This window comes from Pan paniscus, chromosome 1 (assembly GCF_029289425.2).
Source record: "Pan paniscus chromosome 1, NHGRI_mPanPan1-v2.0_pri, whole genome shotgun sequence".
Classification (NCBI taxonomy): domain Eukaryota; kingdom Metazoa; phylum Chordata; class Mammalia; order Primates; family Hominidae; genus Pan; species Pan paniscus.
Window position 1 is genome coordinate 156,263,888 of NC_073249.2, and position 18,194 is coordinate 156,282,081.

The 18,194-nt window shown below is 36.0% G+C and overlaps 1 pseudogene; it reads right to left on the reverse strand.

The window, feature by feature from the left end:
- Window positions 1-18,194, reverse strand: part of LOC100967537 (cysteine and histidine-rich domain-containing protein 1-like) — a 244,316-nt pseudogene that overhangs the window by 165,155 nt on the left and 60,967 nt on the right.

Below are 18,194 nucleotides of genomic sequence, written 5' to 3' on the forward strand. Positions count from 1 at the left end.
CACATCCATGAAAGAAATAATTGATAAGCTGACCTCATTAGAATTTAAGATTTCTGCCTTATGAAAGATAATACCAAGAAAATGAGAAGAGAAGACATAGACTGAAATACTTGCAAAAGACACATCTGATAAAGGACCATTACATAAAATATACAAAGGCCTCTTATGACTCAAAAATAAGGAAATGAACAACCTGATTTTAAAAAATGCACAAAATACCTAAAAAGACATCTCACCAAAGAAGATATTCAGATAGCAGGTAAGCATATTAAAAGATGTTCAATATCATACATCATTAGGGAACTGCAAATTAAAACAATGAGATACCACTACACACCTATGAGAATGATCAAAATCTAAAACACTGACAACACAAAATGCTGGCAAGGAATTTGGCAGAGAGAAACAATAACTCTCATTCATTGTTGGTGGAAATGCAAAATAGTATGCCCACTTTGGAAATCAGTTTTGCAGTTTCTTGCAAAGCTAAATATACTCTTGCATAGATCCAGGAATTGCACTCCTTGCTATTTACCCAAATGAACTGAAAACATCTCCACACAAAAACCTGCACACAAATGTTTGTGGCAGCTTTATTCATTACTGCCAAAACCTAGAAGCAATCAAGATGTCCTTCAGTAGGTGAAAAGATAAATAAACTGTGGGACATTTAAACAATGGGATGTTATTCAGTACTGGGAAAAAAAGGAGAGAGTTTTCAAGCCATGAAAAGACATGGAGGAAAATTAAATGCATATTACTAAGTGAAAGGAAGCCAATCCGAAAAGGCTATATGCTGTATAATTCCAACCATATGACATTCTGGGAAAGACAAAACTATGGAGATTGGAAAAGGATAAGTGATTTTTCAGGGGTTAATGAGAGTGGGAGAGATGAATGGGCAGAGCACAGAAGATTTTTGGGGCAGTGAAATTATTCTGTATGATACAATGGTGGATCCATGTCATTATGTATTTGTCGAAACCTACCAAATGTGCAATAACAACAGTGAACCCTAATATAGACTATCAACTTCGGGTAATAATGATGTATCAGTGTAGGTTCATCACTTCTAACAAATGTACCACTCAGATGGAGCATGTCAATGGTCAGGGCGAAGCTTGTACCTGTGTCAAGACAGGAGGTATGTGAGAACTCTCTGTACTTTTCATTTGATTTTACTGTGAACCTCAAACAGTTCTAAAAAAAATAAAGTTTACTAACTAAAAATAATCCATGGTCTCACATTCTCATTAGCTTCTATTGATGATTTTTTCTTCTGGCAAGAGGTCACATTTTCCTACTCCCTTATATGTTGACTAGCACTAATTATCAATTGCCTTCTGATTATTATGAGTTCTGTATTGCTGAAAGCTTGGATTATGTTGTCTTTAAAGAATCTTGAGTTTTTTACTTACTATTTATAATGCTCTTAATTGCTTTTTATATATCCAGATTTCCATCTGCTATCATTTTTCTTTAGCCTGAAAATGTTCTTTTAATATTCCCTGTAGTTTAGGCCTGCTGGTGATGAAATCCCTAAGGAATTTTTTGTCTGAATAAGTCTTTAATTTTGAAGGATGTTTGCCTGATATAAAATGTTAGGTTAAAGGTTTTACTTTTTTTTCTTTTAGCACTAAAGATATTGCTCCATTGTCTCTGGCTTGAATGATTTCTGAAGAGAAATCTGTGGCAATTCTTTTTTGTTCCCCCATATTAACTTTTCTCTGGATGCGTTTAAGTTTTTCTCTTTATTACTGATTTTCAGCTATTTGATTATGATTATCTGTAGTACTGTCTTCTTCATTTTTTTGATGTAGTTTCCTTAGCTTTTTGAGCCAGAAGATTTATATCAAGGAATTTGGAAATATTCCTACCATTAGTCTTCAAATATTTTTGTATCTCTCATTGTCCTCAGAGAGTTCTAGGACTCAAAGTACATGCATGTCAGACTGTTTAATATTATCCTCTAGTCAGGACCAGCTAAATAGTTTGGAGGGCCAGTGCAAAATAAAAATGAGAGACTCCTTATTCAAAAATTGTTGAGAATGTTAAGAGGCAATGACACAGCACTAAACCAAGTGAGGCCCCTCCTGAGTGTGGAGCCTATGTTACTGAAAATGTGCAAGCCTATAAAGGCTGTTCAGAGGTAATTGAGGCTTTTTTCATATTATTTCAGTCTTTTTTTAAAAGTCTTTATCTTGGATAGTTTCTGTTGCTATGTCTTTAAGATCACTTATCATTTTTTCTTCAGTGTCTAATCTGTTGTTTAACTCACCTAATGAATTTTCCATTTGGTTAATTGTATTTTTAGCTCTGTGAGTACCATTTGTTTCTTTTTTACTTTACCCATTTCTTTCCTTATTATATTTATTTGTTCCTATAAAATTTTAATCATATATATGTACTTTCTAAACATATATATATATACTATTTCTATATAAGCTTTTTCTAATGATTCCATCATCTCTGTCATTTCTTGATCTGTTTATATTGACTGATTTTTCTATTTATTATAGGTCACATTTTTCTGCTTCTTTGAATGTTAACTATCTTTTAGGAGATGCCAAACATTGTGAATGTTATTGCTATGGTGTGAATGTTTGTTTCCCCACTCCTAAAATTTATATATTGAAATCCTAATTCCCAAGATGATGGTATTAGGAGGTGGGGCCTTTGGGGGTGATTAGATCATGAAGGCAGTGCTCTCATAATTAGGATTAGCACCCTTATAAAAGAGACCACATAGAGCTAGTTAGTCTCTTCCATCATGCAAGGACACAGCAAGAAGTCACCCTTCTATGAACTAGGAAGCAGGCCTTTGTCAGATACAAAATTGGCCAGTGCCTTGATCTTGGGCTTCCCAGCTTTTAGAACTGTGAGAAACAAATGTCTGTTATTTATAAATCACCCAGTTTATGGTATTTCATTATAGCAGTCCTAATAGGCTAAGACAGTCAGGTTGTTGTGTGACTGAATCATATTAAAGGGTGTTGAGTTTTGTTTTGGAAGGCAATTAATTTACTGGCAAGTCAAATTGACAGTGTTGATGCTTTGTTTTAGCTTTGCTAGAAAAGATCAGGAGTAGCCCTTATTCTAAGGCTGGAGTAAACCTCTTAAAGTATGGCCTTTCTGGGGTTTCAACTAATGTTTCTGGTGTTCTAGCTGGTCAAAAAACCAATGTCCCTCAGCACTTTGCAACCTATGGAGACTCTTTAGCTCAAAAAAAAAAACCCTGTAGCTATTCTTTGCAAGACCTCATGGAGTCACTCTTTGCATGTGCAGCTTAGCATTCAGCCAAAATTCAAGGGATCACTATGAAGATTCTTGAAGCTCTACTCTATACAGAGAAGGGCCCTTCTCTGGGACTCTTTCCCACAAATTCTAAATACATCTGCATTCCCGAACTCTAATCCCTGCTTCTCTGCTTAGTAAGATTATTGCTTTTTGGGATCCACTTCCTTGTGCCATGATTTGGAAAGGCAGAAAACCTTGATGAATGTCAAGCTTACCTCTAGTCTTTACCTTCTCTTAAGGATGGCTACTCTGCTCTGTAGGTTGCTCAGTTCCTGAAAACATTGCTTTATATATTTTGTCCAGTTTTGTAGTTGTTTATTACAGGAAGGTAAGCCTCATCCTATTACTCTAACTTAGACCATTTCTTCTTTTCATATGCCATCTCCCAGCCTGGGATCACCTTCCCAATCTTTTCCTCTTCACCTTTATATCTCAATTCTAATCCTTTCTGTTCTTTCACATAAGTGTGCCCTTGCTCCCTGATATGATTTAGCTCTGTGTCCCCACCCAAATCTCATGTTGAATTGTAATTCCCAATGCTGGGGGAGGGACCTAGTGGGAGGTGATTGGATCATGGGGGCCGATTTTCCCCTTGCTGTTCTCATAATAGTGAGTTTACATGAGATCTGATGCTTTAAAAGTGTGTGGCACTTCCCCCTTCATTCTCTCTCTCTCTCTCCTGCCACCATGTGAAGATGTGCTTGCTTCCCCTTCATCTTCTAACACGATCATAAGTTTCCTGAAGCCTCCCTGTCATGCTTCCTGTTCAGCCTGTAGAACTGTGAGTCAATTAAACCTCTTTTCTTCATGAATTACCCAGGCTCAGGTAGCTCTTTATCCAGGCTCAGGTAGCTCTTTATAGCAGTGTGAGAACAGACTAATACACTCCCCAAGCTCACTTTACTCTGTCCCTGAACACCAGTAGTTCTTGTTATATTATTTGACATTTATTACATGTGTTAGAAACAGAAATCCAGAGAGCAAATATAACAAATAATAGTACTACAATTTTTTAGAAGAATATTATCTTTAAAACTTTTCCTCAAGATTACATAAGTCAGAATAACTTATCTACATCTTTCTTTATAATAAATATCATTTCCTGGCAAAGCAAAACACATGCTATATATCTATGAAAATGACAGTTCAAATCAGATACAATATATGTAATGCTTTTCATTTTTAGAGAGTATATTAATGTTTGATTATATTTCATTTATGCATCATGGATAGTATATGCATATATTTTTAAAGGTTTACTCAAATGTGTTATGCATCTATTTTCAAACATATTAGAGAATGTAGCTTAACAAGGGCTGCCAAGCTAACTTGTCTTTGTTTAGAGGCCAGAATACAACTCTTCCTGCCAACTTTATGCACATACTTAACCTTCTTTTAAGTGTGTCATTGATTAGCCTTTGCACTGTTCCTTTTATAAATTGCATATATTTGCTTCTATAAAGCTATATAAACATGTTGCTATTACTCACTGGGAGGAATCAGTTGTTTCTTCATACTCTACAGTTTGAGAAATAAAATGGATGCTGAGACTTAACATTAGATGGCAACTGTCATCCACAAAACCTAGTGTCAGGTTATTCATTTCATCAAAACTCTCTCACTCTTATTAATTAGCTTATGTTAAGTATGTGTTAAGAATCTGAGTTTGTCAATTCAAGCATTATTAATAAAATACCACTTTATATATTTTATAAGTTTTATATATTAGGAATCCATATAAGACCTCATTTTCCATTAAAAAGATTGCTCCTTCCAAAAATCACTTTTAAAAACCAGTATTTAAGATAAACAAAAAGCTTCAATGTCCAGATAAATCCTAGATTGATAATGGCTTAAATGATTTGCTTTTCCCTGGCCCTCGCTGTCTTTCTCTTTTTTACCTTTCTATAGTCTCTTTTTCCTCCATTTCTACCCCTGTGATATGCAGAAAGACTCTCATGAATTTTTATAACCATCGTTTTTAATAACTGCATGAATTTAATTCATATGTCATCTACTGATGAAAATTTTCTGTGTTTTCAATATTCATTGTAATTAACACTAGCATTAAAATATTCAAGATTATCACTTCATATTTTGAATTATTTTTCAATAATTCAATTGAAGAACACTTACTGTATTTTTAATATTCATTATAATTAACACTATTATAAAAATATCCAAGATGATCAATTATTTTATATTTTGAATTATTTTTCTATGACAGATCCAAAGTAGTAGAGTATAGGATAAAACCTACTATTATATATTTCTTGAAAGCCTTTTTTTTCCCTTCTCCTGTCTATTTTTTTTTTTAATTATACTTTAAGTTCTGGGATACATGTACAGAACATGCAGGTTTGTTGCATAGGTATACACGTGCCATGGTGGTTTGCTGCACCCATCAACCCGTCATCTACATTAGGCATTTCTCCTAATGCTATCCCTCCCCTAGCCCCCCACCCTCCAGCAGGCCCCGGTGTGTGATATTCCCCTCCCTGTGTCCATGTGTTCTCATTGTTCAACTCCCACCTATGAGTAAGAACATACAATGTTTGGTTTTCTGTTCCTGTATTAGTTTGCTGAGAATGGTGGTTTCCAGTTTCATCCATGTCCCTGCAAAGGAGATGAACTCATCCCTTTTTATGGCTGCATATATTCCATGGTGTATATGTGCCACATTTTCCTTATCCAGTCTATCATTGATCGGCACTTGAGTTGGTTCCAAGTCTTTGCTATTGTGAACAGTGCTGCAATAAACATACATGTGCATGTGTCTTTATAGTAGAATGATTTATAATTTTGGGGGTATATACCCCATAATGAGATTACTGGGTCAAATGGTATTTCTGGTTCTAGATCCTTGAGGAATTGCCATACTGTCTTCCACAATGGTTGAGCTAATTTACACTTCCACCAATAGTGTAAAAGCATTCCTATTTCTCCACATCTTCTCCAGCATCTCGTTTCCTGACTTTTTAATGATTCCTAACTTGTGTGAGATGGTATCTCATCGTGGTTTTGATTTGCATTTCTCTAATGACCAGTGATGATGAGCTTTTTTAAATATGTTTATTGGCTTTATAAATGTCTTCTTTTGAGAAGTGTCTGTTTGTGTGCTTCATCTAATTTTTGATGGGGTTGTTTGGTTTTTTCTTGTAAATTTGTTTAAGTTCCTTGTAGATTCTGGATATTAGCCCTTTGTCAGATGGACAGATTGCAAAAATTTCCTCCCATTCTTTAGGTTGCCTGTTCACTCTAATGAGAGTTTCTTTTGCTGTGCAGAAGCTCTTTAGTTTAATTAGATCCCTTTTTGTTTTTCTTGCCATTGCTTTTGGTGTTTTAGTCATGAAATCTTTACCCACGCCTATGTCCTGAATGGTATTGCCTAGGTTTTCTTCTAGGAATTTTATGGTTTTAGGTCTTACATTTAAATCTTTAATCCATCTTGAGTTAATTTTCATATAAGGTGTAAGGAAGGGGTCCAGTTTCAGTTTTCTGCATATGGCTAGCCAGTTTTCCCAACACTATTTATTAAATAAGAAATTCTTTCCCCATTGCTTGTCAGGTTTGTCAAAGATCAGATGGTTGTAGATGCATGGCATTATTTCTGAGGCCTCTGTTCTGTTCCATTGGTCTATATATCTGTTTTGGTACCAGTACCATGCTGTTTTGGTTACTGTAGCCTTGTAGTATATTCTGAAGTCAGGTAGTGTGATGCCTCAGTTTTGTTCTTTTTGCTTAGGATTGTCTTGGCTGTATGGGCTCTTTTTGTTTCCATATGAAATTTAAAGTAGTTTTTTCTAATTCTGTGAAGAATGTCAATGGTAGCTTGAGGGGGTTAGCATTGAATTCATAAATTACTTTGGGTAGTATGGCCATTTTCCCAATATTGATTCACAGCCAGTATCATACCAAATGAGCAAAAGCTGGAAGCATTCCCTTTGAAAACTGGCACAAGACAAGGATGCCCTCTCTCACCACTTCTATTCAAGATAGTATTGGAAGTTCTGGCCAGGGCAATCAGGCAAGAGAAAGAAATAAAGAGTATTCAAATAGGAAGAGAAGAAGTCAAATTGTCTCTTTTTGCAGATGGCATGATTGTGTATTTAGAAAACCCCATTGTCTCAGCCCAAAATCTCCTTAGGCTGATAAGCAACTTCAGCAAAGTCTCAGGATACAAAATCAATGTGCAAAAATCACAAGCATTCCTATACATCAATAATAGACAGAGAGCCAAATCATGAGTGAACTCTCACTCACAATTGCTACAAAGAGAATAATATACCTAGGAATACAACTTACAAGAGATGTGAAGGACCTCTTCAAGAACTACAAACCACTGCTCAAGGAAATAAGAGAGGACACAAACAAATGGAAAAACATTCCATACTCATGGATAGGAAGAATCAATATCATGAATATTTCTTAAGAGACTTTTAAAAACTTGTTTCAGTAGATAATAAGAGCCACCTTCAAATGAAAAGTAAATACTACCTTATGATCATCTGCTCAAATTTAATTTCAGTAAAGATTCACTGCCTTTTAAATTGTAGAAACTAACCTATTAGACATTTATCTTTCATTCCTTGCTCAGGGAAGCCTTCCTTCATCTCCCCAAAGCTGGGGTTGGGTATTCTTTCTGAGTCTCCCTTTGCTTTTTCCTTTTATAACATGTATAATACTATTTCATAATTGCCCATTCAGATGCCTGCCCATCTCTAGACTGTATGTTTCTGCCAATAGAGACTTTACCTTGTTCACAGATATACTCCTCAGAACCTGAAATAATGTCTGGCACATGGCAAGGATGCAAGGACACTATAATTTATGCTAAATTAATTAGTTATCATTATTAAGGTATTGACTATATATCCTTCTCTATGTCCGTAAAATGTATTATTATGCTTTAATTTTTATCCTATCAAGTTCAATGATGCTTAGCAACCACTTTATGGCATACAGACAATAATTATAAGTTTTGAATGCATTAATTAGCTAGTTAGTTCATTAGTTTTAAAAAGACAACACAATATTTCAGAACAAATCAAATCTCATCAAGTTTACTATTTCAGAAGCTGGGGTCTAGAAAGAAATTTAGCAGCCAGGTTATATATTTGCTGATTTATGCCCATTTTCCCTCCCATATCCTTTGAGAGGTGGGTGATAATGACCACCAGGCTCACAAATTCACTGGCCTGTGTGGTCCCTCTTCTTCCATGTTACAATCTGAAGCAAGGCATGACAGCAAGAACAAGAGCCTAGAAGTCATCATTCAACCTGCAAGGGATCCTGAAGTTTAGGCGCTGAGAAGGTTTGTAGAACATGAATACTGACTGGCACTCCTGGGACTGTCAATGGCCAGTAAAATTACAGACAATGGGAGAACAGGAGGTACAGAAGCCGTAGGATGGGAACCTGAAGGAAAGCCCTCCAGGATGTCTCCTTCAAAATGTACATCTTTTACACTTTTCTTTCATAGTTAACATATTTAAAATATGTCTAAAGCATATTTAAAACAGCTAAAATCATGTCAATGACTAGCCAAATGCAAATAAACTTAAATGCAGAGGGTAATTGAAAAAGAGCTAAATTCCTTGCCTTAGTAGTGAGGATCCTCAACACTCTGGCTCCAAAATAACTTCTCAGGTTTATTGACCCCTACGATCCAAAGATATTCAGTTCTCTAGGGACCTCAGTAAGTATTGAGAATTCAAACATAAATGAGACACAGGTTCTATACAAAGGGAGATTTCCTAGGGGAAAAAAAAGACCAATTTACTGTACAGACTATCATGCCTACACTAGCACCACCCCATTGTCACACCTCATTACTCTCTAAGGTAGTGCCATTATAAAGTACACTTTGTGGGTTATGTTTCCAGAATCAGGGAAAAATAGTCTAATTGGTAGCTGTGTTCATGCTAAACTCTCTCTCAACTTTACTCTTCCTTAACCCTGCATTGACATCAGCTCCCCTTCAGGATAATCTCTTAAAAGTTACTGCACTTTTACTTTTAAAGTTGTTCTAAGAAACACAAAGGTCTGTGAACATACCGTTGCGCTAAGAAAGAGAAAAAAACTCTTAATCTAAGAGGTTTTACTTCTTTAAGTCTGGAAGACACCTGAGGAGCAATATGTTATTACAGGGAGGACTGAAAAAAAATAGATGGAAGTCAAGAAGAAAACAAAAAAATAGGAAAGACTAGATTCACATCAGGATACCTACATTTGAGGTTTGACCCTACCAGTGTCTGTAGGACCTTCAGTAAGTCTTTTACTCTTCTCAGCTTCAGTTTCCTCATATATAAAACACAAGGGTAGACCACATGATCAGTATATTTTCTTCCAGTTCATTCATACCTTGGAAAGAGATTTATTGAATTGCAATTAAGACAATACAAAGCACAGAGCTTAATAACTCTTTATTCTTCTTGTTCTGATTTATTTTGTTTTACTATAATTTCTTAATCAAAACATTTCTTTGGAAAATCATGAACTACTTATGAAAGCCTGAGGTAAAGTTAGACGATTGTCCATTGACAAGAAACAGTAAATTGTTGTGCCCCTAACAGTCGTCAAATATATTATTTGGGCCCTGAATATTTCTTTGTTCCGGTAGGGGGATTGGTTATGGTTGCTATTATTGCATAAGCAACCGACATTAAAGCTCAATGTAGCTTTTCCAAGATTGTTGTTGATTTTTTAAGCACAGGGAGGAAAGAAACTTCAAGCACCTCCAATCAAAATAAAGACTATCTACTCATCTGACAAAGGGCTAATATCCAGAATCTACAATGAACTCAAACAAATTTACAAGAAAAAAACAACCCCATCAAAAAGTGGGCAAAGGATATGAACAGACAGTTCTCAAAGTAAGACATTTATGCAGCCAACAGACACATGAAAAAATGCTCATCATCACTGACCATCAGAGAAACGCAAATCAAAACCACAATGAGATACCATTTCACACCAGTTAGAATGACGATCATTAAAAAGTCAGGAAACAACAGGTGCCGGAGAGGATGTGGAGAAATAGGAACACTTTTACACTGTTGGTGGGACTGTAAACTAGTTCGACCATTATGGAAGAAAGTGTGGTGATTCCTCAAGGATCTAGAACTAGAAATACCATTTGACCCAGCCATCCCATTACTGGGTATATACCCAAAGGATTATAAATCATGCTGCTATAAAGACACATGCACACGTGTGTTTATTGCAGCACTATTCACAAAAGCAAAAGCTTGGAACCAAGCCAAATGTCCAACAATAATAGACTGGATTAAGGAAATGTGGCACATATACACCATGGAATAATATGCAGCCATAAAAAAGGATGAGTTCATGTCCTTTGTAGGGACATGGATGAAGCTGGAAACCATCATTTTCAGCAAACTATCGCAAGGACAAAAAACCAAACACCGCATGTTCTCACTCACAGGTGGGAATTGAACAATGAAAACACTTGGACACAGGAAGGGGAACATCATACACCAGGACCTGCTGTGGGATTGGGGGAGGGGGGAGGGATAGCATTCGGAGATATATCTAATGTAAATGATGAATTAATGGGTGCAGCACACCAACATGGCACATGTATACATATGTAACAAACCTGCATATTGTGTGCATGTGCCCTAGAACTTTAAAAAAAAAAAAAAAGAGAGAGAGAGAAAGAAAACTGCCCCAGGTTGGGGCTCCCATCTTTTTTTTTTTTTTTTTTTTGAGGTGGAGTCTTGCTCTGTCACCCAAAAAATAAAAATAAAATAAAAAAATAAAGCCTATCTGCTCCTAGGACACAGCAAGGTCCTTGCTAATCAGCAATATAATTCCTTTCTCACTATTAGGTTTTCTAAACTGATCCTGGGAATTTTAGTTTTCTGCCTTTGGAAGATACACTTTGTCTAATGAATTATCTAATTAAAGAGGCCAGAAGATCCTCAAAGTCTTCCCTGGTGAAAATATTGAAAAGTATACTCAAAACTGGAGGAAGCCAGGTGTGGTGAAGTGCAGCTGTAGTCTTACCTCCTCGGAAGGCTGAAGTGGGAAAATCACTTGAGCCTAGGAGTAGTTTGAGCAGATGTGGTTCAAGTCTAGCTTGAGCAACATAGGGAGACACTGTCTCTAAATAAAAATGAGAGGATCCAAGGTCACTTTTCCCTATAAGAAGTGGGAACCCAACATCTCTCACTCATAGGAAATTTGGAAGCAAAAGTAACACATTGAAGATTCAGATTCTTATTCAAGATTGTGTGGCACAAACATGAGTGCCACATGGGGTGTTGGGCATAGCTTTCCTATTGGAAGGGAATAATTTTCTCAAGAGAAGTAGTGGAGTTTCAAATAAATTTGAAGTAGCTCTTTTCCCCTGAGCCCACAAAACCAAAGGTGGGGGATCCAGATAAAAAATAGGAAACTGCCCACACCCCACTCCTTTTGAATGGTCTAAGTCATTTAGATGCCTTTTAAGACTCCAGGAATAAACTCATTGTCTAGGAATTTAACAGTTTTTCTCCTACACTGTAATTCCCTTTTCAAAATGCACTAATTCCTCAGTAGAGCAATGGATATGTATTATTGTGTATGAATGTGCTAGTCTTGGGAATACCGAATGAGTAAATATACTCCTCCATGTGCCCCAGGTTTCTCATAGAGATAAGGCACAAATATATCAACATGAAGTGCAAATTAGTGATTGGTGGCACAAAACAGAAGCCCACAGTAAGTCAGGAATTGTCGGATAGGTCCATGTGCTAGAGGGGCACTCCAGAGAGGGCACAAGGAAAGAAGGAAAACTAAGCATTCTGCTTATCATAGATTAGAAGACATCGCCCTTTGAAAGGAGAAAAGACAGAGAAGGTAGCAAACTCCATATATGCACATTATTATAGTTACCATTATTATTATTAAAAGTATGTGCCTCTGCTCCAATGGCTTGAGCCTATGACTAGAATGTATGTACTCTGATTATTGAAGAAGGTGCCTCAGATTTCTTCTATTCCTCTCCCTCTTTACCTCCTCCTCATTATTATGCTTTTTTCCTCACCTCTCCACTACCATCTGACATAAAGTTCAGTCCATTGATTTAGTTATAGCTTTTGGATATTTTGTATGCAGATTTACAGCTTTGTTCTCTATTTTTTCTCTTATTTTTTAAAATAATGAATTGTTTTTATAATTGTATGGGCATTTAAAAATATTTTTATCTTATTTTTATTCTAAGTCATTCACTTACAATTGTAACCAGGAATTGCCATGATAAAGGGAAATATTAATAGCTTGTCCATGTCTCAAGTAGCAAATCATAAATGCCTTCTTTCTTCCAAGTTAACTCCTCAGAGAGACATATACTATCTCAAAAACACCTCCAATCTGTCTTAGATGGCATAAAGAGCCCGAGAGGGGAGGCTAATGGCTTCACACTTAAAATATTCTCCTAGCAACTCTGGAAATTCAGATATGTTTCAGGTAAAATTTCTCCCCCAGGAAGCCATAAACCTAGGCCCAAATTGTCAGAATTTCAAAAACAAAATAATTTTATCCAAATCTCTTTTCTACTGGATCTCTGTTACTGCCTTATTCAGCACACTGACTTCTTAATCAAAGCCTCTCTCTTGTCATACAAATGGCCCAGGAAGCCCTCAATTGTAAAGAAGCCCTTCTCAGTACATACTGGTCTGGATGAGGTAGGCTATGCTATAGCAACAAATAACCTCACAATCTCATTTTTATAACACATTGAAAGTTTAGGTATTGCTCACATTAATATGGGTTGCTCAGCTCACCTCCAAAGAGTGATCCAAGGGCCCTCATTAGGCATTTTTTAGCAGCACATGGAGTTGACATAAAGGGCAAGAGAGAGCTGGAATAAATGACATTTTTAAAAAGTCAAGTCTAAGAAGTGGCTCACATCATTTCTGCCTGCATTCTATAGCACCAATCTAACTGCAATAGATACTGGAAAATACAGCCTTCTTGTATGTGCAGAAAGAGAAACTTATGTGACATTGTCACTGTCACACATTTAATTTCCAGGATGCAAACATGGAATTTCATAACCACAAGCCCCATGAGACACATAATTATGGTTTTTATTAACTCTCAAAGGATTCGGAAATCAATTTCCCTAGAGGCTGGAAAGATGAAAACATAAATGTATTTATGCATATATATATATACACACATACACACATATATATCATTATTAATCTACCCATTTAGTCATTCAACACCATTTTTTTAGCAAAAGCAAAAACATGTGTTTTGTGGTCTGGTTGGTTTATTCCATGTAATAATATATCTTAAAGATTGTTCCATATCAGTACATATATTAGCATGTACTATAGAGCTATATCATTCATTGTTATAGCTATAGTCTTTCACCATACTCCTGTACTGAAAAACAGATTGTTTCCACAGAACATACCTAAATGTATATCTTTGAGTACACATGCAATTAAGTCTTTGAAATAGATTCCCAGGAAGGACTCCTTGGAAGAAATTAAAATGATGTTCTCATATTATTTTTCCAAAGCCAGAATAACATTGATACCAAAACATAATAAAGACAGCACAAAATAGAAAACCACAGACTAGTCTCACTTGGGAAATTAACCCGAAAATCCTCAAAGAATTATTGGCAAATAAAATCCAGCAACATATTAAATAATCATTTTCCACAACCTAGTGAGACTTATACTACTATAAATTCAATACCTAGATTTCCTAAATACCCCAGCATCCTTAAGGGTGTACCTAGAACAGAAACAGTGCTTTGCACTTTGAGTAAATATGTATTGTTGATGAATAAATGAATAAACATAGAAAACATTTAACATAATTCACCATATTAATAAATATAAAGAAGAAAATTTATGTGATCATTTCTATAAGTTGATAAAGAGGCATTGGAAATTCAGCATATGTTTCTGATCTTTTAAATTTTATATAAAAAGGAATACTTTCTTAACATTATTTTAGATTATTGAGAGATCAATAAACACACACACATACTATAGCTACTTCAAATCAAGTCAGTATCATGTTTAAAAATGAAACTCTAGTCTGGGCGTAGTGGTTCATGCCTGCAATCCCAGCACTTTGGGAGGCCAAGGTGGGCGGATCACTTGAGATCAGGAGTTCGAGACCAGCCGGGCCAACATGGTGAAACCCCCATCTCTATCAAAAATACAAAAATTAGCCGGGCGTGGTGGCATGTGCCTGTAATCCCAGCTACTTGGGAGGCTGAGGCAGGAGAATCACTTGAACCTGGGAGGTAGAGGATGCAGTGAGCAGAGATTGTGCCATTCCACTCCAGCCTGGGCGACAGAGCAAAACTCTGTCTCAAGAAAAAAAAAAAAAAGAAGAAGCACTAATGATTTCATGTTAAAGTAATGAATAAAATGAAAACACTAGACAATGTAATAGGGAATATGAGTCATAAAAATTGTAAAAGAATAAGTAAAACTACCATTATCTTCAGATGGTATAATTTTACTCCTGAAAACACCAAGAGAATCTATTAAAAACAATAACAAAATTCGGCAACGTGGATGCTACCACATTACTATAAAAAGTCAATAGTTTTATAAAATATAAATAAAACTAATTACAAATATAATAAAAGAAAATATCCAATTTACAATAATAATAAAAGGATAAAATATTTTATCTTTGTATCAAAAAGACAGGCAATAAATGCTGGTGAAGATGTGGAGAAAAGGGAACCCTCATACACTGTTGGTGGGACTATAAATTAGTACAACCACTATGGAGAACAGTTTGGAGGTTCTTCAAAAAACTAAAAATAGAGCTACCATATGATCCAGCAATCAGCAATCTCACTGCTTATATACTCAAAAGAAGGGAAAGCAGGATATCAAAGAGAGATTTGCACTCCCATGTTTATTGTAGCACTATTCACAATAGCCAAGATTTGGAAGTAACCTAAGTGCCCATCAACAGACGAATGGATAAAGAAATGTCATAGATATACACAATGGAATACTATTCAGCCGTAAAGAAGAATGAGATTCTGTCATTTGCAACAACATGGATGGAACTGGAAGTCATTACGTTGTGTGAAATAAGCCAGGCACAGAAAGATAAACTTTGCTTGTTTTCACTTATTTGTGGAAGCCAAAAATTAAAACAACTGAACTCATGGAAATAGAGAGTAGACAGATGATTACCAGGAGCTGGGAAGGGTAGTGGGGAGTGGGGGTAGGGGAGTGTACAAAAAACTAGTTAGAAAGAATGAATAAGACCTAGTATTTGACAGCACAACAGGGTGACTACAACCAGTACTAATTTAATTGTACATTTTTAAATTACTAAAAAAGTATAATTGGAATGTTTGTAATGCAAAGGATAAATGTTTGAGGGGATGGATACCCCATTTACCATGATGTGATTATTACACATTGCATGCATGTATCAAAGAATCTCATGTACCCCATAAATAGATACACCTACCACGTACCCACATAAATTAAAAATTAAATTTTAAAAAATTAAATAAAATGTGTGGCCCCACCATTATACATGTCATTATGCATTTGTTCAAACCCTTAGAATCTACAACACCAAGAGTGAACCCTAATATAAATAATAGACTCTGGGTGATAAGGATGTGTCAATGTAGGTTCATTGTGTGTAACCAATGTAACATTCTGACGAAGGACGTTGACAATGGGAGAGGCTATGCATGTGTTAGGGCAGGGGAGAAAGGGAAATCTCTGTTCCTTCCACTCAATTATGCTATGAATCTAACACTGCTCTAAAAATAAAGTCTATTTTTAAAAAGGTAAAATACTTAAGAATGCCTTTAACAAATAATGTATGGAACTTATATCATTGAAAATTTTATATTTTTATGGGGGCATTTTAGAATATTTAATAAATAGAAATATGTACCCTGTTTTTGAACAGAAAATCTAACATTATTATTATGAGAAAACAATTTTTAAGCCACCCTAATAAAATTACATATATTATATTACATATATACATATATATGATGGTAGTGGTGGTAGAAAAGGGACTTCAGAGACTATAGTATGTTTCAAAAATGTATATGAAAAGATAACAAGAATAGTCAGAAAATTTCTGGGAAAAAAAGGAATAATGATTAAGGCCTGCTTTTATCAGATATTGAAACTTACTATCCAATTACTACTGCAGCATAACAAACAACTCCAGTTCTAATGGTATAAAATACCCATTTTGTTATGTCCATGAAATCTGTGGGACAGGAATTCAGTCAGGGCACAGGGATGGTGGAGGGTTTCTGTAAAGCCTCAGTTGGGGTTGCCTCTGTGGGTGGGGGCCAGAATCAGAGGCTTCACTCACGGGTCTGCCACCAGAACTGGGATGACTTGTAGATGCAGCTCAGCTGTAGCACTTACATGTGTTCTCTCCATGAAGCCCAGCTGGAATATTCCTAGGAGGAAGCCACCAAACACAACTGGTTAGAGGAGTTGCCTGTGAGAGGAGCAGAATAAATGGTAGAGATGGGAAGAGTAGGAGAAGAGGAAGCAGATGAAGAATACAAGTCTTAGAAAAGATAGACAATCATCCTGTTTATGTATTAACTTTTAATTTTAAAAATAGCTAATTTTGTAAACTAAGCCTAAGTGAAATTTTATTTTTTTCTTTTATTTTTATTCATGATATATATGCTTGATACAAAAACATCAAGATTCTTGATGTTTGGCTGGAATTTTTTCAGGATAGTATAGTGAAAAGAAAGTATTTCTTGATGATCAGAAGCTCTGTTAATTTTTTTTAATTTAATTTTTTTCTTTTCTTGAGACAGGCACTTTGTCACCAGGCTGGAGTGCAGTGGCACAAACACGGCTCACTGCAGCCTCAACCTCCTGGGCTCAAGCAATTCTCCTGGCTCAGCCCCACAAGTAGCTGGGAATATACATGCATGCCACCACACCCAGCTAATTTTTGTACTTTTTCTAGAAACGGGGGTTCACTATCTTGCTCAGGCCGGTCTCGAATTCCGGAGTTCAAGCGATCTGCCTGCCTCAGCTTCCCAAAGTGCTGAGATTACAGGCGTGAGCCACTGCACCTGGCTTGTTGTTGATTTTTAAGATGGGAAAAGAACTATTGTTTAATTTTTTCCAAATGTATGATGACATTGTCTGTGAATGTTCTCACTCCTCCTCCTGCCTATGGATTTCATTATAACTGCCTTCCAAGAGAGACCACAAGAACACACTCATAGTCCAACACCAAATGAGACATGAACTCATCAAGTAGGCAATGTGCAAATTTTATGGATGAATGTAAGTTCTAATATGCAGAGCAAGCTGAAAGTTATATGCATATTATATGGGTAAAGTTAAAGTAAATTGTTATTATTGCTTCCAAATATTCATGCTCAGAAGCAAGTAAATGCCATATTTTTCCCACTTAAGTTAATAAATTTGATAGCAATGTTTTTCTCAGATTTGTTTCATCGTTAACGCTATTGCTTCTGGTTTAGCCCTGTAAAGGCCTTGACTTCAGGTGGGACTTTATGTACAACATGTAGAAATACTAATCAGGACTTTCTATCTAATGCAGGGTCGAAGTCATGATGGCTTTATCAACTGAAAAAAAAACAAAAAATCGGAAAGTAAGCAAGGCCTAACAAATAGGCTCAAGATGGTAAATTGAGGGGCATTTGAAGACAGACATCAAGTTATCACATTTTGGGTCTCTAGTGTCCAGCATGGTCCCCAGCCCACAGAAGGCACTCTATTAATTTTTATGCCTCTACTTGCATTAGACGTTGCCATATAGTTATTACTACTCTTACTAGAAACCACCACCTACTGTAAACCTAGCCCTACCAGATGTACCACCTATGCTAGTCACCAGTCCTGATTTTCCCAGCT